Below are 22,994 nucleotides of genomic sequence, written 5' to 3' on the forward strand. Positions count from 1 at the left end.
TAGCAACAGTTCTAGGCTTCGAACAGACATCTCATATACTCCCTCCGTCCCAAACAATAAATTATTTTAGGATTCAAAATTTATCCCAAAAATAAATCATCCTACCCTAATTGGAAGCTGCGTATGCATGTAAAAATCAACTAGTGCCAAATATGGATAATAAATAAGGACAAATATGGTCATTTTATATTTTTGTTAATCTGTTCTAAAATTCTAGGATGATTTATTTTTTAGGACGGAGGGAGTACAATTCTATCTTTGCTCTACTAGTGGTAGTTTCCTCTCTTTATTATTGCTAACTTCCTAGTCTCAGAGCATGCAGTTTGCAGTCGCACAAGATGTTACTTCAGTTTATTTAATTTAGAGTTTGAGAGGTTGTTATCATTATCCATTGGCCAAATATTTGTGTATTATCCATCAAACCAGTCAGCATCACCCCAATGTCCAGTTGTCCAAATGATGTGGGTGTTGTGCCCAGAACAGTGTTGGGGACGCCACCTTCGGCAATCGACCGAAGGGCTTCGGGCGTCAAGCGAAGAGGTGCGAAGACCAAGGCCCAAAGACGAAGACGCGGAACCCCGAGAAGAGTGGCGACGCGAAGCCAAGCGAAGAGTGGCAGCGCGAACCCAATCGAAGAGTTGCGAAGCGTGGTCAAGCGAAGGATGGCGACGCAAAGCCAAGCGAAGAGTTGCGAAGTGAAGCGTCGTGGGGCGGTCATGCTGCAAGCTGCGAAGGCCAAGCTGTCCGAATGATGACCAACGAGGCCGGCCCAGTAGACAGTTTGTTCAGCTAGGGTCCACCAAATGATGTAACAATACCATTTTTGCTCTCGGAATATTCTAGGAATATAGTTGTAGGAGGATATTACGGTGTAAATTACAGGAATGGGTAGGTGAACCGACACCTATAAATACTCGACCGCTGTACATTGATGGGACACATTGAATAGAGAGAAGGAATTCTGCTTGATCGTGCGAGGCCTTTGTGTTTGATTCCGAGTTGTTCTCCTCGCTTGAACGCTCACTCCGGACTGTTGTAGTGCTTGTCCGCTCCGGAGGCACTCTCCACCAACAGTTTGGCGCCCACCGTGGGGCTCGAACCCACGACCACAAGGTTAAGGCTAGACCTATCATCACGATGATCTCTACCACTCCTGCTCTTGTGATGCCTTGCTTCCCGTGAGTCCTCCTCGGAGACAATATTGACAGTTTTTTGCTGTCTCGACTAGTCGGAGTGCCATGGCTTCGGGTGCGACCTCTCACTGTTTCGTGACTTCCTCTTCTCGTTCATTTCTTCGAGTTTTTACCTCTTCGCACGGTCAGATACGCAATATTCTTACATTATCTCGAACAATTTGGTGACTGCCTTCGGCCTGCGTCGGGTTAAGTATTCTCCACATGGGCCTAGACTGATCCCTTTTACCACTTTGTCAATAATGCTCTGATCAGTGACGTCTGGCCCTCTTGCGCGAAGGTTTATCAGGCTCCGAAGGTACTCTTGTAAGGTCATGCTTCCTTGCTTCAAGTTGTGGAAGTCGCAGGACGTGACTTCGTCGGGCCTGACGGCTCGAAAACTTGCACGCAACTGAGAGCGAAGCTGGTTCCATGATAGAATGCTTCCGGAAGGTATGTTTGCATACCAGCGCTGAGCCAGGCCTCGCAGCGTGAGGACGAGTGCCTTCTCCTTACACATTGTGCCTCTGCCTGCTGCCTCTATGGTGGCTTCATACTTGGGAGAAACTCTTTGGGGTCAGACTCACCGTCGAACTGAGGCAGTACTGCTGGGTTTAGGCGATGGGGCCATTGTATTTCTTCCAACTCTTCGGAGAATGGTGTTCTTCGTGGGTGATCCCTTCGATAATACTCTTCCCCCTCCGACTCAAACCGGTCGGAAATCTCTTCGATTAGTATAGTCCTTTTTCGGACCCTTGATGGCACATGTCTTGGTGGGTTGGTTGCGACCGTGTCCTTCGGCAGTGGTGGTAGTGGCTGTGGTGCTTGTATTTTTTCGAATAGCAGTCGTTGTGCTCTGATCTTCTCTTGTAACGCCTTGCAGCGAAGCTTTTCTTCCTGTAGCTTGTTGTACTGCTCCTGTCTTTCTGCTTCGGTCAACATTATTTCCTTCCCCTTCGCCCTTGTTACAATTTGTGGCTCCGTGTTTTCTTCCTGAAGAGCTTGTCTCTTGGCTCTTCGCGCTTCTTCGATGCGAGCATCGACTCTTCGCATTGCTGCGATGTCTTCGGCGGAGATGCTGAGGTCCAGCAGGTCAACCTCATGCTGTCCTTCTGCGATGGTTTCGACGGAGGTATCTTCGTTGCCGGCTGCAGGGTCTTGCCCGGCGGCAGCTTCGTCTTGCGGAGGAACTCGGCCGAGGCCAGGGGAGAGCACGCCGCTCTTCTCCATGTCCCCCAGCATGGCCAAGGTCATCTTCGTCGGGCCGAAGAACGTAGTAGGCGGAGCTTTGCTCTTCTTTGTAGCCATGTCGAGATCAGACGAAGTCGCCGTGGTGCTGACGAAGGGAGAAGATCTGAAGCTGCGCTAGAGCGCGTCGAAGAGGCGTCAAGGCAGAAGAAAAGCAAGAGCGTTCAGAGCAGGAGAGCAGTGGGAGTGTGCCTCCCCCGTCCGCGCACTCTCACCTTTTATAGGGGAGGGGCGAGGATGCGCAAAGTCCACTTTGCTCTTCATACTTATTGCAGGGCGAGTGCGCGCAGAAGGGCTGCATCGGCATTTCGCAACTGGTGCCTCGATAACCGCATCAAAGGAAAAAGTCAAATCCTTTAAATTTCCTCATAAATGCACCTATGATGTCTCGATATCTTGGCCATTGGTTAACAGGGAAGTCAACGAGATTCAGCCCTCGTCCCGAAGCGGTCGGACGAGGCCCGAAGGGTGGCACTTCGGGAGAAGAAGTCGGAGTCTCTGCCCCTCCATGGAGGGCCAACAACTCCGATGGGCTACTGTTGGGGACGCCACCTTCGGCCATCGACCGAAGGGCTTCGGGCGTCAAGCGAAGAGGTGCGAAGACCAAGGCCCGAAGACGAAGACGCGGAACCCCGAGAAGAGTGGCGACGCGAAGCCAAGCGAAGAGTGGCGGCGCGAACCCAAGCGAAGAGTCGCGAAGCGTGGTCAAGCGAAGGATGGCGACGCGAAGCCAAGCAAAGAGTTGTGAAGTGAAGCGTCATGGGGCGGTCATGCCGCAAGCTGCGAAGGCCGAGCTGACCGAATGATGACGTACGAGGCCGGGCCCAGTAGACAGTTTGTTTAGCTAGGGTCCACCAAATGATGTAACAATACCATTTTTGCCCTCGGAATATTCTAGGAATATAGTTGTTGGAAGGTATTACGGTGTAAATTATGGGAATGGGTAGGTGAACTGACATCTATAAATACCCGACCGTTGTACATTGATGGGACACATTGAATAGAGAGAAGTAATTCTGCTTGATCGTGCGAGGCCTTGGTGTTTGATTCCGAGTTGTTCTCCTCGCTTGAACGCTCACTTCGGACTGTTGTAGTGCTTGTCCGCTCCGGAGTCACTCTCCACCAACAAAAAACTTTCACTAAAAAAAGAAAACGTGAGTATGATGCACGAGACTGACTTTCTTGCACGCAGCAACACCCCCTGCCCGTTGCCAGAACATGTGGGTGTCGTGCCTAGAACAGCTTTCACTAAAAAAATGATTATGATGGAAGCGGGGAATGCCAGCGGACGCCAATAATAATGGGGCATGACAACATGACTTGCGTGGTTTTGTTCTATGATTTTTCCTCTCTTTCTTATTTGTTGATCTGAATGCTTTTTGTGCCTAGGACAGCTTTCACTAAAAAAAATGAGTATGATGCACACCTCAAAATAATGATTAGGACCGGAAAACTTCTCCCACTTCGTTTTGTAGTTATTAAAGAAGTTAGTACAATTGTTACCATATATATGCACATTTTTTGCAACTGTGTAACTTGTCCAAAACTGCCTCCAATAATATATCTCTTTTTTGCAAGTCTGAAATACGTAGACACTATTGATGCTCGGGTTGCTTAATTCACCCCCGTGATTTAAGGGACCCCAATTTCATGCTAAAATAGAAGAGAATTGCATGTATGTTCTAAGACGATTCAGCCAACACATTTAATGTAGAGTAAATTGCGTCTCAGGTCTCTAAACTTGTCCAGCAGTTTCAGATAGGTCCCTAAACTCTCAAATTATCCATTTTAAGTCACTAAACTGTGTTAAGGGGGTCCATCCCGAGTCCCAAACATGCCACACAAGCGTTCGGTGTGCTGACACGGCATCCCGAGTCCCTAATCACGATCTGTGATGGACTCATCTTACTATTACTAATTGGAGACTCCTTTGAAGCCTCTACGTGAAGCCACCTAAGATCTTAGGTGGACACTCTTAAAAAATTGAGAAATATAAAAAATTCTCACAAAAATCAGAAACATCTGGCCATCAATCTGACAACTCTAATCATAATAATCGTTGAATCTGTTATCTTTCCTAATAAATTACCCACCTCTGCCATTATAAAAATAGACTAAAATAACACCCTAAACATGTATCTAAATTACCCACCTTTGCCACTATAAAAAAATAAAGTAACCCCCTAATATTCATGTAAATTACCCATCTATGCTATTATAAAAATAATGCAAATGACCCCTACATTTGCGTACAAATTATCCAATTATATAATTATTAAAAGTTAAATTAACCCCTAAATCTGAATCTAAATTATATAACTATAACAAAATATTAAAGTGCACTAATATAAAATTATAAATTACTATTTCTATTATTAATATATTATTTATGTTATTGTTTTTATAAAAATACTACCTACGATATGTGTCATCATGTATTCATGTATGATAGAAGAGATCAAAATAACAACTCACAAACAAATGCTTCAATTAAATATATATTGAACAATAGACGTGCGATGCAAAATGAAATCTATTGCAACTAGATAATGATAAATATATATGTATTTTAGAGTATGTGTTAGAATATTTAATATAGGTGAAAAAGGCCTTAGATAGAGATAATTATAATTATTAGCTATAAGCTTTGTTTTATATTAGTTCCAATTAGCCCGGGCGGGAGCACGAGTTGATAGGCTAGTTTACATAGTTTGAGGATCCAATAGATGATTTGAGAGTTTAAGGACCTAAGTGAAATTGTGGAACAAGTTTGGGGACCTATGATGCAATTTACTCTTTAATGTAATGTAACTCTAGTACAGAAAAGATATTTAGCCGTTGGTGCAAATATCTGTTCTTGTGGAATGAAAAAAAAGTGTCCTTTCGTGAAACGCATCTGATTGTGATACCCCTTTCATATGGCCAAACGTATAGCCTCAACTTTGCATATGCCATAGCAATAATTAATTCTAGCAGTCAATGTCTCATGTACAATCCCTGTAGTCGTCTCAGCGCCCACTAGTGTTAATTAATTTCCTCTTCTTCTTACTCCCCTCCTAATCATAGAGCATGCAGTCAAACGTACAAGATGGGTACTAATGCTTTACAAAGTTACTATCCCTTCCATGGCCACATGATACTTCCAAAAGGCCTTTCATTTTGCTCTTCACATTGCTCGACAAAGTCGACAGAACAGAATCTCAACCATACACACTGATGGTGGAATTGGTGTGTTGAACATAACCGGATGAAACAAGGCTACAGCATACTTTTCTTGCACGGTTGACAAAATATCATCAATGAAAGGGAGAATACCTACAAGAGTTTCGCAAGTGTCGTCATACAGAAGAAACTAATTCATCGATCGACAAGTTACAAGGCGTCACCCTGATGTCGACACACAAGCTATGTCTGACAGGACAGGAACCATGCATTAGTAGTTAATCTTGGTGAAGCGGTCGCACCCGATGAAGACTTCGGGCTCGCCGTCCTAGTCGATCGAAGTTCTACAGCAAACATCTGCAGTGGAGAAATAAACGGCTTCAGTCTTCCAGATCAGAACGCTGCTGATTGCTGCTGCACATCATCCGCTTCTTCGTTCGGCCGTAGAAGTTGTCGAACGTCCGAATAAGTTGCGGTTGGTGCTGACTCGTAGAAGCCGGGATCGAGCATGAGTTCGCAGGTGCCGACCAGCTGCAGTCTGCAGAGGTTAGGATCGATCGAGCAGTCCAACCAGCATCTCTAAGAGAAACTCAACCAGCACGGCAAGTATTAAAAAAAAGTCTAAATTACTACCTCAACTTTTTTCACGCCTCATCTGGTACAGCTATAGTATCTGTTCATACATGTATACGCACACCCACCCTACACACGCACACCTCACTCACACCACTATACGTGTACAAACAGCCCTACAACTACACTCAGAAACGAAGACCGCGTCCTTCTTAAAATCACTGGATGATTCTATAGACGACGGGCGCGTCGCAATCCCTTTGTGGCTCCACGCGTAAGAGGCACTGAGATTTAATGGGGGCACATTCCGGTGATAGACGCGGGTGTGATTCCTGGGAATCGAACCCGCGCCGGCAGCGTGGCCACTGCCACCGCTAGCCACCCGAGCTCAGCTCGGTTCTCTACTACCCTCAACTATAACCAAAGTCTGAATAACCACCTAAACTATAACTTGGTCCAATTTACCCCCTAAACTATGTCATTTAGTTCATTCTAATCCATAATACAATTTGTTCTTTTTGTTTCTCTATACACAAATTGAATTTTAACCTCAAATTTTACAGGGTGGTAGTGGACATCACGATGCATATTTTAGAAATTTTTTATATTTTTTCAACTTTATTTTTCATATAATTTTGAACTCCAATGTTTAATTTTCGTTAAATATTCTAACATATCACAATAATGATAAAAAATTATGATATATTTTTCTAACATGTGTTATGATGTGTGCTATCATCTCGTAAAATTTTAACTTAAAATTTCACCTATGCATGGAGAAATGAAAAAGATAAATTATGTTATGGGGTAATTTGAACCAAAGAGCGTAATTTGAGGGGTAAAATAAATCAAACGATAGTTTATGTGTTATTTAGACTTTGGCTATAGTTGAGGGTAGTAATTTAGACTTTTTTCTAAAAAAACAGCATGACCGAGTTCTCCAGAAAGGCAAAAAACTACGCTCACAAGCCACAATTTACTGAAACGAAATTCAGCTCGTGAGGAATTTTACTGACAATCCGATGGACGGCGCCCACTTTGGCCACACTGTCATGTCAGGTAGGCCACTGGTTCATTACTGCTGCACCTGCACGTACTGGTGGTCGCCAGCCGGGGTCGGTCCGAACGGAGCTGGCTATTCATCGCGCGCCCCGGGTGGGGTTACAGGGTCCATCGCCGGAGTTTAGGGTGGGAGCTACCAGGGTTCAATGGCCGCCGCCGATCTTAGAAGAGGATGCAGGGCGGGGCGTTGGGAAGTCCGGAGCGGCGGTGGGTTGCAATGGCAGCCGGGCCGGGCAAGACGGCCAAGACGCCGCCGGCTGTGTTGCTGCCGGTGGTAAGGGGATAACCAGTATGTCACGATTTAGAGCGGAGGAGCTCGACGTCGCTATGTTAGTGTGGGGAGGGTGGCGGAGGCGGACCGGAGATGACGCCGCCGCTTAGACGGTGGCCAAGAGGGGGGCGCGGGCTGCTGCGATTGGATGAGTTCCAATCACAGACGCCCTCGTCGGTCGGCCCATGGACGCAAGGCATAGTCGTCTCGTCCGGGTCTGTCTGTGTTCTCGTGTTGGGGCTGTCATACCCTAATTGGTAGCTGATACGGTGCTCAGATTATGTTTTACTGTTCGGACAACCTTTTGAGACCTTTACCTTCTTAAAAACTTGTACATCAGGTTTGAATTTCCGACTCAATATTCTTACATTTACATCTAGTATTTTTGCATTGGTAATTGACAAATCCTTCATAAGAAGATATTTATGTGTAATATCAAGGTATGTTGACCAACTCTCTTGCCAAAGAAAGAAATAACAACTAAGACTCACTTTACAATGTAACTCCAATTCAAATTAAGTTAACTCTAATTAATGTATATATAATGTATAACCCAAAGTTCGAGGGCTCGATACAAAAAAATCAATTTGGAGCTATATGGTACAATTAGCAAGTTTGGAGATCTAAAGGTGTATTTTGAAAGTTTGGGAATCTATATAGCACTTTGAGCCAAATTTGAGGAGCTGGCTATTCATCATGCGCCCCGGGTGGGGTTACAGGGTCCATCGCCGGAGTTTAGGTTGGGAGCTACCACGGTTCGATGTGAGAAATGTGAGTACTCTACCCTGCCTGTGATGAGTGAATTGTCAACTGTGCGGTGTGATCGTGTGCTTGGTCTTTGGATTGCAGGTACACGGGCGTCGAGTGTCGGCGGGGAGCTGCCGTGGAGGTGCTGTGGCTGATGGACCGTGCGGTGGACGGCGGTGAAGGGCAGCCGGGACCGGAGCTCGGACCGGGCGGCAGCTGTGGCGTCCACTCCTGGATCGAGGGCGCAAGCGGTGACGGAAGGCGGGTTTCTTGGTTTGCACCACAAAACCAAGGAGGCGGACGGCGGTTGAAGACGTCAAGTCGTGGAGGCACGGGCGTCGGTCTCGGAACTGACGGAGGCGACGGGCGTCGACGGCGTCTAGGGCCTCGCTGCGGGCGAGGAGGTGACGGGCGTCGGGCGGCGTCTAGGGCCGTCAGAAGGCCGAGGCGGGAATGGCGTCTAGGGCCATGGCGTGGAGGCGGGAATCTTCCCGCGCGTGAGGTTCTGGCGGTTTTCTCAAAACCGGCCACCTACCCGGGTTTCGCGGACCCTCCAAAACTGCGGACCGGATCTTCGTCGACGTGGCGGCATCGCAGCAAAGACTTCGAGTCGAAAAAAGAAGCTCCGCCATCGATCGAGGCTGTACAGCGGGGTGCTGCTGACCCGACCGGTCTGATCGGTCCCCTGGACCGGTCTGACCGGTCTGGCCGCAGCAGCCGGGTATAAATACCCCCCACCATCCCGTGGCTGGGTGAGTCTCTTGAGTCTTTTATTTTCTCTGTGTTTTTCCTTCTCCCTGCCCCTGCTCTAGGTTAGGGCCAAGGACTCCAACACAAAGAGAATTTAGATTATAGCTATTCTCTTCAATCTAGTGGGTGGATGATGGGCGGATGGCTCTAGCTATTGTATAGGTAAATTCCTCTGAGAATTAATGGATAAAATTTGTTTGCAATTCACTTGTGTGTGCTGAGCATCTCGTTCTCCCCTTCTCTCTTGCGTTTTGGGTTCAATTCTCCTCTTTTAGTGTGTTCTTTCTTTGGAGGAGAACAACCCTTGATTTCGTGGTTTGATGAACTCTTTGGAACGATTCCTATGCATATAGCCTAGTGCCAAACCCCCTGGAATCATGAGTTCTCACGAATTGGCGATTTTGTGTTCTTGAGAAAACCCCAATCGTCTTTGATCCTTCCTCGATTTCTCTTGATCCGTGAATCTTTTGGGTGAGATCTTTTGGGGATATGTTCACGGGGTAGTTACGAAGCTTTCCTCCAAGTTTGGTTGGATTTGGACTTCATTTACTCAAGATTTGACATTTGGAGCTTTGTTGGCGGGCTGTCTGGGAGCGACCAGTCTGACCGGTCTGGAGCTTGAATTCCCAGCCCGACCGGTCTGACCGGTGTGTGCAACCGGTCTGACCGGTCTCTGCAGTCCAGTTCTGCGTTTCGACTCGCTTTGCTTCCGCGCTGCGACTTGGGTCTTCTGCTTCGAGATAGCTTGTCCATAGCTATTCTCGCTGACCTAGGTTCGAGGGCTTGCGGTGATTTTGGGACATAGGCTGACGTTTCAGATTTCGGAAGAAATTTTGATCGGCTCCCATTCACCCCCCTCTGGTCGCCAGTTTCGGTCCCTCAATTGGTATCAGAGCTCGGTTGAGGTTTTCAGTACCTTAACTGGTTCGAAAACCACTCGGCGACCATGGCGAGTCTTGGTAAGATCCCGGTTATTTTCGGCGAGGACTATGCCTACTGGAAGGTTCGCATGAGAGCCTTCCTGCAGAGCATGGGAGCCGATGTCTGGGAGATTACCACGAACCAGCTTTACGAGGTGCTTGCTGTTCGGACCACACCTCTCCAGGTGACCCAGCACGAGGCTAACGCCAAGGCCGTCAATGCCTTGTTCGCTGGCGTTTCTCGTGCGGAGTTCTCATGCGTTCAGGGTTTTCAGGAAGCCCACAAAATTTGGACGTGCCTTGAGAATTACCACGAGGGTACACCTCAGGTGAAGGACAGACTGTTCGAGACTCACCGGCGTGAGTACGAGAACTTCACACAGGAGCCGGGTGAGAGCATTGACTTGATGTTCAGTCGTTTTCAGTCGATTGTGAACAAAGTCAATGCGAACAGATCTGCTGGTGCCCTTTAGTACACAGAGCACGAGAAGGCTCTCAAGTTGCTCTACGCACTTGACCGCTCTATGTGGGATCTCAAGGTGAACATGATCATTGAGTCTGCAGGATATGAGACTCTGACCATGAACGAGCTTTTCAGCAAGCTCAAGGCCACGGAGGTGGATAACCAGACATGAGCCAAGCTAAATGGTGCCCCTCCTTCCAAGAGCATTGCTCTTGTGACTGGCCCAGGTGGTGGATCGAGCTCTAACGCTAACTCTGCTCTTGGTTTTTCTCTTGCCTCTTTGCCTTCTGTTTCAGATGAGCAGCTGGAGACGCTGGGCGACGATGACTTGTGTCTCCTCATCAGCAAGTTCCAGTGCATCTACCACAACAGCAGAGGAAGAAGAACCCTGGGTGCTACAACTGCGGCGATCTGAACCACTTCATCGCCGATTGCCCCAAGAAGTCCGGCGGTGGCCAGAACAACTCCTTCGACTACTACCGCCACCACGACCGCGACGAGGGAGGCTCCAAGAAGGAGCGTCGGTGCCACAAGCACCACAGTCGTGACCGGGGAGGACGCTTCGACAAGGAGTCGCTCAAGAAGCGCTTCCAGTACAAGGCCAAGAAGCGGGAGAAGGCCTTCCTGGCGCAGCTCAGCGACCTCGACAAGAGCTCCGACACCGACCGCTCTTCTTCACCGACCTCCGACGACGACGACAAGAAGAAGAAGAAGCGGGACAAGGAAGCCACCGGCTTCATCGGCCTTTGCTTGGCGGCCGGTCGGCGCAAGAGCTTCTGCACCATGGCGGGCGAAGTCGATGGTGCTCGTGCGTCTTCGGGTGTACATGCTACACCGACGCACTCCGGCTCTTCTCCTGGATCCGAGAGCGATTCAGAGTTCGGAGGCTTGGAGAACAGGTGGATCATGGACTCTGGTTGTTCGCGCCACATGACCGGAAATGACAAATGGTTCTCCAGCCTCACCCCGATGCGCTCAAAGGAGTATATTGTGTTCGGGGATAATGGAAGAGGAAAGGTACGTGGACTTGGCGCTGTTCGGGTTTCTGATCGCTTTACCCTGAGAGAAGTTGCTTTGGTTTCGAATCTTGGCTTTAATTTGCTCTCTGTTTCGCAACTTCTTGATGAGGGGTTTGAGGTTCGCTTCAAGGAGGGTTGCTCGCGTGTTTTGGATTCCAGAGGAGATTTGGTTTGCCGGATTACACCTCGCGATCGGGTTTTCTTGTTTGATTTCTCCGGAACTCCTCTTGGCCCTTCTCGTTGCTTGATGGCTGGTCCTTCTTCTGATTTGTGGAAGTGGCATAGGAGACTTGGAATTTGAGTTTCGATTTGTTGTCGAGACTGAGCTCACTTGGCCTGATCCGAGGATTGTCCAAATTGAAGTTTGAAAAAGACCTTGTTTGCCATCCGTGTCGTCACGGTAAGATGATTGCTACTTCACATCCACTTGTTAATCAGGTGATGACCGCTCACCCTGGAGAGTTGCTACACATGGACACAGTTGGTCCTTCTAGGGTGATGTCTGTTGGTGGGAAGTGGTACGTTCTTGTGATCGTGGATGATTTTTCTCGCTATACTTGGGTCTTTTTCATGAGAACCAAGGATGAGGCTTTCGAGTTTGTTCGAGACTTGATCTTAAGGTTGAAAAATGAGCTACCCCAGACCATGAGAGTGATTCGCAGTGATAATGGCACAGAATTCAAAAACGCTTGTTTTGACGCCTTTTGCAGTGATCAAGGGCTTGAACACCAGTATTCTTCTCCCTACACTCCACAGCAGAATGGAGTTGTAGAGTGGAAGAATCGGACGCTGGTTGAGATGGCGAGGACGATGCTCGATGAGCATAGGACTCCTCGCAAATACTGGGCTGAGGCGGTTAACACCGCTTGTTATGTGTCCAACCGCATTTTCTTGCGTTCTTTCATGCACAGGACTTCTTATGAGTTGCGGTTTGGACGCCAGCCCCGTGTTGACCATCTCAGAGTTTTCGGTTGCCGGTGCTTTGTGCTGAAAGATGGAAATCTTGATAAATTTGAGTCTCGCTCGTCTGACGGTGTTTTTCTCGGTTATGATTCTCACTCTAGAGCGTACCCTGTGCTGATTATTGATACTAACATCGTCAGAGAGACTTGTGAAGTCACTTTCGATGAGACTGCACCGTGCAATTCTTCTGTCTTTGAAGTTGTAGGAGATGATGAGCTCGGCACCTCCATCTTTGAAGATGAGGAGGAAGAAGCTGCAGATGGCGAGACTGAGGCTACCACGCGTGCTGTGGACCCAGCCGTCTCTACCACGAGCTCGAACGATGACGACGGCCCCGATCCGACTACGTCTACTTCCCGGGGGCTGATCGAGGAGGTGACTCAGGCTTCATCAGCTGCACCTGAGGAGGCACCTGCTTTGGTTGATGAGGAGGCGACTTCGACACGGGAAGCACCACGACACATTCAGCGTCACCATCCACCTCAACAGATGCTAGGTGATCTCAACGAGTGAGTCACCAGGTCCAAGGTAACAAGTATCGCTGGCTTTGCTCATTTAGCGTTTGTTGCCTCTTTTGAGCCCAAAGATATTGGACACACTCTTTCTGATTCTAATTGGGTCAATGCCATGCATGAGGAACTTGAAAATTTTGAAAGAAACCAAGTTTGGGTTTTAGTCGAGCCTCCATCTGCTTGTAATCCCATCGGAACGAAGTGGGTTTTCAAAAACAAGCAGGGTGAGGATGGTTTGGTTGTTCGAAATAAGGCTCGTCTTGTTGCCCAGGGGTTTTGCCAAAAAGAGGGTATTGATTTTGAGGAAACTTTTGCCCTTGTTGCTAATTTGGAAGGTATTCGAATCTTTCTTGCATTTGCTGCTTCCAAGGGTTTTAAGGTTTTCCAAATGGATGTGAAATCTGCCTTCTTGAATGGTTTTATCGAAGAAGAAATTTATGTGAAGCAACCCTCTGGTTTCGAAAATCCCAAGTTTCCAAACCGTGTTTATAAACTTCAAAAAGCTCTTTACGGTTTAAAACAGGCACCTAGAGCTTGGTATGATAGATTGAAAACCTTTTTGCTCGCTTAGGGCTTTAAAATGGGATGCGTTGATAAAACTTTGTTCCTCATGCGGTCTGGCAATGACTTTCTATTAGTTCAGATATACGTGGATGATATTATCTTTGGTGGCTCCTCTCACGCTCCTGTCTCCAAGTTTTCTGAGCAGATGTCTAGGGAGTTCGAGATGAGCATGATGGGTGAGCTGCAGTTCTTCCTCGGGCTGCAGATCAAGCAAACTCCTCAGGGCATGTTCGTCCATCAAGCCAAGTACACCAGGGACTTGCTGCGGAAGTTCGACATGAGCGACTTGTCTCCTTAGCCGACTCCGATCAGCACTTCGACGGCGCTTGATGAAGACTTGGACGGCGAGGCAGTGGACCAGAAGGAGTACAGGAGCATGATCGGCTCTCTCCTGTACCTGACGGCGACGCGACCGGACATCCAGTTCGGCGTCTGCCTCTGCGCGCGGTATCAGGCTTCGCCACGCACCTCCCACAGGCAGGTGGTGAAACACATCTTTAGGTATTTGAAATTCACCCCTGGATTGGGTCTTTGGTATTCTACGGATTCTTCTCTGGTTTTGGTGGGCTTTTCTGATGCCGATTTCGGTGGGTGCCGGTTGGATCGCAAGTCAACATCCGGCACTTGTCAATTTCTTGGTACATCTTTGGTGTCTTGGTCCTCTCACAAGCAGGTTAGCGTAGCGCTTTCTTCCACAGAAGCTGAGTATGTTACCGCTGCTAGCTGCTGCTCCCAGATACTTTGGATGAAACAAACCTTGCAGGATTATGGCTTGAGTTTCGGTAGGATTCCCATCTTTGTAGACAACATGTCAGCCATTAGCATTGCAAAGAACTCTGTCCTACACTCTAGAACCAAGCACATAGACATCCGATTCCATTTCCTGCGAGACAACCATGAGAGAGGACACATAGACCTGATCCATGTCCCTTCAGAGAGGCAAACCGCAGATATCCTCACCAAACCGCTAGAGCAGAACACCTGTGCTCGCCTGCGAGGGGAGCTTGGGGTTTGTTACCCCTTTTGGTCGCTGACTTTTCTTTGGTTAGCTTTGTAGGTCTTGTTTGCTCTTCCTTTTGTTTTCTAGGATTGGTAGTTGCATTGTGCATAAGCATTGTACATGTCTGCATTTTGCATTGTCTCACTTGCACTAGCATTCTTGTATATATTGATATGATTTTCTAGTGCTTGCTAGTGTGAGTTGATAAACTTGATCATGTATAGCTTGCTCCATTGTGTATATGACATCATCTGAGTTAAGCTATTTTGATTTGAAAATATGAAAACATGATCACCCTGTCTTGGCTACTAGCATGTTAGGGCGTGTTGATATGCTTTGCTATCTTATTCATGCTAGTGTGGCTTTTCGTTCAGCAATTCATACTTGAAATGATCTAAATCTGATAAATTTGCTTGAACTGTTCTTGAAATGGATTGAAAAGATCCTGGTGGGATTGCTTGTCGCACTGATCGAGCTTTCGGGACGGCTCACTTTGCACTTGTGAGAACCCGAGCAAGGCTGTGCATGACTGAAACGAGTGCCTTAAGCTTCTGATTATCTCTTGGCATAGGCTTGGCCTCGTTGCTAAGTAAAGCATGACAAGCTTTCAACCCCTGGCATTAAGAATTGCTTGATATAAATTTGGTTGAAAAATGAATGTGTGCAACATGCTTTGGCTGGTTTGGATCACCTTGTATGAGTATGATTAGCACTGCTTTCTATTCCTTACTTGTTAGTGCTAGATCATGGGTGATGCCTTTATTTCTCCTAAACCTGAACTTGCCTAGCTCTATACTGATTTGGTATACCCTGTTGAGCTAGATGCAGGCCCTGTTTATGGATGCACACGTGCTTGTGACTAGATGTTGCTCATATCCTTGTATCCCTGAATGCTTTCACTTACACCTCCTGCATTACATTCATTGCATAGCATCTGTTCAGGGGGAGTTTCTGCTTTAGGAGGAGGTTTAGGTCTTTTTAGGCTTGATGTGTGCATGTGCCAACAAGGGGGAGAATTTTGGGAGAAGTGATCGAATAAGGGAGAGACTTGTTTGATTTTTGAAAAACTTGTTGTGCACAGGGCTTTGAGAGTGCATCATTTTGGGAGAGTTGCACTTGTGAGAGGGAAAAACTTCGCTTGGGGAGTTTCTGCTTTGGTTTTGGCTCCTGATTTCCTCGTTTTCCCTCTGCTTCTTGCATGACTGCGTCGAGCGTTACCTCTGTCTTTGAGGAGTCATGTTTTGGCTTTTGATCGATTGCATCGAGCCTTTGCCCTTGTCTTAGGGGATCGATCTTTGCATGAGTAAGTGACTGTTCTTGCCTTTCTGAGCTTTTCGTCACATGCTTGAGTTCTTCTCTTTTGTGCTTCTTTGTTCTTCTCTGGTTTCACTTCTCTTGGTTCGTTTGTGGTGTGTTGACAATGCACTCATCAATGGGGAGATTGAGGAATGTGAGTACTCTACCCTGCCTGTGATGAGTGAATTGTCAACTGTGCGGTGTGATCGTGCGCTTGGTCTTTGGATTGCAGATACACGGGCGTCGAGTGTCGGCGGGGAGCTGCCGTGGAGGTGCTGTGGCCGATGGACCGAGCGGTGGACGGCGGTGAAGGGCAGCCGGGACCGGAGCTCGGACCGGGTGGCAGCTGTGGCGTCCACTCCTGGATCGAGGGCGCAAGCGGTGACGGAAGGCGGGTTTCTTGGTTTGCGCCACAAAACCAAGGAGGCGGACGGCGATTGAAGACGTCAAGTCGTGGAGGCACGAGCGTCGGTCTCGGGACTGACGGAGGCGACGGGCGTCGACGGCGTCTAGGGCCTCACTGCGGGCGAGGAGGTGACGGGCGTCCGGCGGCGTCTAGGGCCGTCAGAAGGTCGAGGCGGGAATGGCGTCTAGGGCCATGGCGTGGAGGCGGGAATCTTCCCGCGCGTGAGGTTCTGGCGGTTTTCTCAAAGCCGGCCACCTACCCGGGTTTTGCGGACCCTCCAAAACCGCGGACCGGATCTTCGTCGACGTGGCGGCATCGCAGCAAAGACTTCGAGTCGAAGAAAGAATCTCCGCCGTCGATCGAGGCTGTACAGCGGGGTGCTGCTGACCCGACCGGTCTGACCGGTCCCCTGGACCGGTCTGGCCGCAGCAGCCGGGTATAAATACCCCCCACCAGCCCGTGGCTGGCTGAGTCTTTTGTTTTCTCTGTGTTTTTCCTTCTCCTTGCCCCTGCTCTAGGTTAGGGCCAAGGACTCCAACGCAAAGAGAGTTTAGATTATAACTATTCTCTTCAATCTAGTGGGTGGATGATGGGCGGATGGCTCAAGCTATTGTATAGGTGAATTCCTCTGAGAATTAATGGATGAAATTTGTTTGCAATTCACTTGTGTGTGCTGAGCATCTCGTCCTCCCCTTCTCTCTTGCGTTTTGGGTTCAATTCTCCTCTTTTAGTGTGTTCTTTCTTTGGAGGAGAACAACCCTTGATTTCGTGGTTTGATGAACTCTTTGGAACGATTCCTATGCATATAGCCTAGTGCCAAACCCCCTGGAATCATGAGTTCTCACGAATTGGCAATTTTGTGTTCTTGAGAAAACCCCAATCCTCTTTGATCTTTCCTCGATTTCTCTCGATCCGTGAATCTTTTGGGTGAGATCTTTTGGGGATATGTTCACGGGGTAGTTACGAAGCTTTCCTCCAAGTTTGGTTGGATTTGGACTTCATTTACTCAAGATTTGACATTTGGAGCTTTGTTGGCGGGCTGTCTGGGATCGACCAGTCTGACTGGTCTGAGTAACCGGTCTGACCGGTCTGGAGTTTGAATTCCAAGCCCGACCGGTCTGACCGGTCTGTGCAGTCCAGTTCTGCGTTTCGACTCGCTTTACTTCCGCGCTGCGACCTGGGTCTTCTGCTTCGAGGTAGCTTGTCCATAGCTATTCTCGTTGACCTAGGTTCGAGGGCTTGCGGTGATTTTGGGACATAGGCTGACGTTTCAGATTTCGGAAGAAATTTTGATCGGCTCTCATTCACCCCCCTCTGGTCGCCAGTTTCGGTCCCTCACGATGGCCGCCGCCGATCTTAGAATAGGATGCAGGGCGAGGTGTAGGGAAGTCCGGCAGCGGTGGTGGGTTGCAATGGCAGCCGGGCCGGGCAAGATGGCCAAGACGCCGTGGGCTGTGTTGCCGGTGGTCAGGGAATGATTAGTATGACACGATTTAGAGCGGAGGAGCTCGACGTCGCTAGTGTGGGGTGGGTGGTGGAGGCGGACCGGAGATGACGCCGCCGCCGAGACGGTGGCCAGAGGGTGGCGAGGGCCCGCTGCGATTGGATGAATCATAAATGTCCTCATCAGTCGGCCCATGGACGCAGAGCATAGTCGTCTCGTCCGGGTCCGTTTGTGTTCGTGTCGGGGGCTGTCATACTCTGATTGCTAGCTGATAAGGTGCTCCACCCGGCGGACGATTCAGCATGTGTGATAAAGGGTTACCAGATCTTGGTCTACTGTTTGGACAATCTTTTGAGACCTTTGCCTTCTTAGAACTTGTACATCAGGTTTGAATTTCCGACTCAATATTCCTTACATTTACATTTAGTATTTTTTCATTGGTAATTGACGAATCCATCGTAAAAGATATTTATGGTGAATTCGTCAATAATATCAAGGTATGTTGACAAACTCTCTTGCCAAAGAAAGAAATAACAACTAAGACTCACTTTACGATGTACGTCCAATTCAAATTAAGTTAGCTCTAATTAATGTAGATATAACGTATAACCCAAGTTCAAGGGCTAGATACCAAAAGATCAATTTGGAGCTATATGGTACCATTAGCAAGTTCGGAGATCTAAAGGTGTACTTAAAAGTTTGGGAATCTATATAGCACTTTGAGCCATGTTTGAGGACTGGTAGTAGTGTATTTTACTCGTTCTGGTAGTAGTGTATTTTACTCGTTAAGTTTTTTACTGCTTAAATTATAATGTTGACAGAATATTTTAACGTATAAATGTTACATTTATGGCTTTGTTGTGTTTGCATTGAACTAGCGCATATTCATTTCCCTTTTTCTGAGAACTTTCTTTTTGTATTTTACTAGTGCTTACTCTGTCAATTTATTTTTATACCATCCAAATTTCTACCATCGATCACGTATACACCTTAACAGGAAGATGTCGAGATTACCTTTGCCCTGAAAAGGAATGGGTCGATATAAGTGACTATTGGCAATTTTATTTGTCTATTGATAGATTTTTTAAACAAAAATCTGATATATTTATCATGTTGCAGTCCAAGCAGAAAATTAGAGAAATTAAAGTTCTAGGTTAAGAAATCACATGTTCTTCTTTTCAAAAAAAAAAGAAATCACATGTTCTAGAAAAAAATTGCATTGTACCTCACATTTCACCCTCTTTTCATCCATGACAACAAAGAGGTGCACTTGATCTTGACTAATGGATATAGATGCAACTAGAAAGAATTTATGATTTCACGGATTACAAAATTGTGGAAAAATAAATAGATAGTCCTTTAGATTATTTTAAGATACGATAATATGTATGATGATCGCATCCACATCTCTTTCTCTTTTTAATATTACTATAACTAGAACTCTTCTCTCCTTTAGCCACCTCATAAATCCTTGTTAATTTTAAGTTAGCAAAAGCAATTTAGCAGGTCCCCAAAAGAAGGAATTTAGCAAGGACGTTTGAAAAGTTGTCACATGATTTTCATGAATCTAGAACCAATATATTTTCACGAAATATACTCCCATTCTATCATTAATTAAGTGTAACAACCCAGGTGTTAATCACCTATAGTCAAGATTAATCACAAGCTTAACTAGTTAATTAGAGACCTAATCCTTCGGGTACAAATCGAGTCAACAAAATCGACTCAAGTTCAGTCCAATTTTCTGGAGCCTGGGAAAACCCGGATACTCCGAGTTTGAATCCGGAAATTCCGGATTTACCCGGATACTCCGGATATTCTTCCGGATAGTCCGGACTTGAAATCCTATATCACGTGTTAGGGTCTTTCTACTGTTTCCAAACGGTAAAACATCAGTTTTTTCTCTCTTCCTCACTCCTCCACGAGCTCTCCCTCTCTCCTTAACCCTAAACTCCAAATCTTTCCCTCCAAATCCATTTCCAAGGCCAAAGAAGCTCAAATCGACGCGGAGGATCATCTTCTCCAGGTATTCCACCTTGGGGTGATTTCGTTTTCGAGTTTTCTTGCAAGGGAAGCTTACTCAAGGTACCCAAGTTAGGGCTAAATGGATTGATCGTTTTAGGATGTGTTAAGCGATTTCTTTTGGGTCAATCATCTTCTTATGAATCACTCTACTAGGGTCTAGAAGGGTTTCGATTTTTATATGTTGGTTTTCCTGGAAATCAAGATTTCAGTTTTAGGGGGCGAAAACGGTAAGAAACTCGGAGACTCCGGGTATAAGCCTGGATACTCCGGATTTGGAACACTCCGGGGAAAGCTCCGGATATAGGCCCGGAAACTCCGGACTTGGGAGTCCGGATACTCCGGGCATTAATCTGGATACTCCGGAAATTCCGAATGTTCCGGATTGAATTCCGGATATTCCGGGTTTTGCAGAATTTTGGCCGTCGGGTTGTCTCGAGTAGTGGTGCGTGTATACAGTTTAGGCTTGTTTTAAAGTTACAAATCATACTGCATGCATTCTCATATCATATGCATACGTATAGACGCCGCCACCGAAGGAGCCGTGTACGAGGTGATCGCCGGGCCACAGGAGCAGCGGTGGCAAGTTCAGCAGGAGAATTGTGAGCACCCGGCCCAGGGCCCAGCTGAGCCCAGTGTCGAGCAGCAGCCCGAAGGCAAGCCCCGGTGCACATCCTATTAATTTAAATTATGACACCTATATATATATATCTATTACTTATGCATTACGTATAGAAATTGGTTGAAACCCTAGTTGCATGATCCCTAGGTTTCCTTGAGTTTATACTAGCATGTATAGGACGATAGAAATGCTATGCTTAATAGTTCTCGATAGAAGTCGAGTGACTTCTTGCACTCGCGAGATATAAGATATTTAGAAGTCGAGTAATTTCCGGTTACTCGCGAGATATAGGTTATATACTTATCCACAGTACCAGAGTTGTTGAAATTGATATGAAAATTGAGACCAGATGGGAATGATGAGGATATCTAGGTATGGCAACAGGACAGGGTTCCTGGGTGTCATAATCCCGTCTGGGTCGGTTAAGGACTGTACCGTTGTTGGCCATACTGATCATGTTTGAATTGTACTAACCGCATATCGGAAGTAGGAGGTAGTCGAAACCGGTAAGCCGAGTACTGTCTTGCTTCGAAAGTATAGAACTTCTACCCACCCCTTAGGGCGAGTCGAGTGGCCGCGGAGAATCGGGATGCATATGTTTACTTTTGGTGGTCTATCGTAGGGCTCGGCTGACTATATGCAGGTGGGGCTGTTCTGTAGTTCGAGGCGGGGATGGGAAATGTTGGTGCGTGTGGTCCGACGGGGCATACGCGTGCTGTGTTGATTAGGTCCACATTGCAAGGTTAAATCGGATCGATTCGCCGTTAGTCGCTCTCGGATATGAGCACCTTGATCACTGCGTCGCATCGTAGTATTATGATGGGATAATGAGTATATTTATATATCTATGATGATGAAAACATTGAATTATTATTGATTGCACCACCATGTTTGATATAGTTGATTCGTGCAAATATTATATTAGAGTAAATTTATATAGAACCTGGAGCTAAAAATATGGAAATTAAGGAATTACTTTAGTCGCTGTTTTTTGTAAAATAAGCCACCAGCTAAAGGCCTTGCATGTCTAGGTAGGTGGGTTAAGTTATATACACTGGTTGGGTAAGTCTTGCTGAGTATTAATTGCTCAGGGTTTGTTGTTTACCCTATTTCAGGTATAAGAGCTAACTAGGCTTCACATCGGTGGGCTCGATGTGACGCCTTATCTTCACGTCTCGGTAGTTCTCGACTTATTTAGTTGTTTATTTATTCTCTAGTAAAAATACTCTGTAAGTTAGGTTCTCTTCCGTTGCTATCTTTTCTTTTGTAAGTTTTAAATTTAAATGTGTTTTCTAAAAACCTTTATATTATTTACTATTTTTATAATATTTTATCATGCTGGTACCGGCTGCGCTCGCCATCGTGCGAGACTTCTGGTGTGTTTGGATCGGTCTGTGGGTAAAAAGCAACCTGTCAAGTTACACTTAATTAAGCTAATACGCCTGATACGTTCAGATGATGGCGGTTACGCTTAATTAAGTGCTTTAACTCGGCGGGTCGTCTGTCACATTAAGTCAAAGAATGCATATTAATTCTCTAAAGTCTAAACCTAGTAGGTATATATGTACGACCCTAGGTTTTCAAGAACCACCGTGGTACATTATTTCATTGACCGCCATCGCGATATTAATTTTGTGACAGAACTTTGTTTAAAAAAGAAGTTTTAAGATAGAAACTAGTGCACTATGAGAACTGATCTTAGCTCGGTTAGGTCTTCATGTTAGAATCTACCGTCCGAATTCGAATCCTAAACTCAAAGTAGGGTATTAGCATTTTTAAATTTATTTTAGAAATTGATGGCGTCAGTATTTAGTAGTGGATAATGTGCCCGTCAATGTCGACTGGCGAGATACTTATGTTAACTTATTCAATCTCAAGATCACTTATGTTTCTTTTAGAAAATATAAGTGTGCACTGTACAATTTAGAGGGTCCTTGGATCCCATTGTGATTATAGAAATCAGCAAAAAAATTCATACAAAATCTGAATAGTACAAATTCACTTGCTGGCCACCAACAAAAAACGGTTGCCTTTTTGCCTGGCATAAATAATGCTCCCAATTGTCCAATTATAGGGAAACATCTCCGTCTCCGCCACCGTGAGCGCTGCAACTACGGTCAGCAAGTTATTCCTGTGTGCCTAAAATTTTGCTGAGTGCACCATAAAACTTTAGGGAATATATCAGAATATCGAGTGTATCTTGAAGAACTCCTAGGAACACGAAATGCTCCCGACTTAAGGTCCCCCTAGTTGAGTTCCCTGAAGATTGTCCGTCGGGAACTTTCGTCGCAAGTGTATTTTCTGTTTTCCCATAGTGATTCAGACACTGTATAATCTACATTCTTATAATTTAAATTTAAAAATAAAACATTCTCATAAGGAAGATAGCAGTTGTACGTCTCTTTCCTGCCAAGGTAAAAGTTAACCGTAAAAGATGATCGACTTGTCTTTCCTTCTAACGTGTACTGGACGCAAAGTTTGAAGTTTCACCGGCTACCAAATTTTTTAGAGGTCCAGGGAACGAGACCGCAAGCTTTCTTTAATTCTCACTTTCTGGGAAACCAAAACGTGATGATAAAAGAAAAATATAATCACTCCCTAAATGGAACCGTGGTATGGAACAAGGCTTATGATTATGCCGGCCAAGTAGCGCCGAATTACCCACACAAAGTAGCGGATCCCATCTATCACTGAATGCTCTGTGCAACGTGAAAGGATATAAGCGGAGAAAGCTAATAAATACACTCGGTTCAGGCTTTCGATCATTGAATGCTTCAG

Source organism: Panicum virgatum, chromosome 1K (assembly GCF_016808335.1).
Source record: "Panicum virgatum strain AP13 chromosome 1K, P.virgatum_v5, whole genome shotgun sequence".
Taxonomy (NCBI): Eukaryota; Viridiplantae; Streptophyta; class Magnoliopsida; order Poales; family Poaceae; genus Panicum; species Panicum virgatum.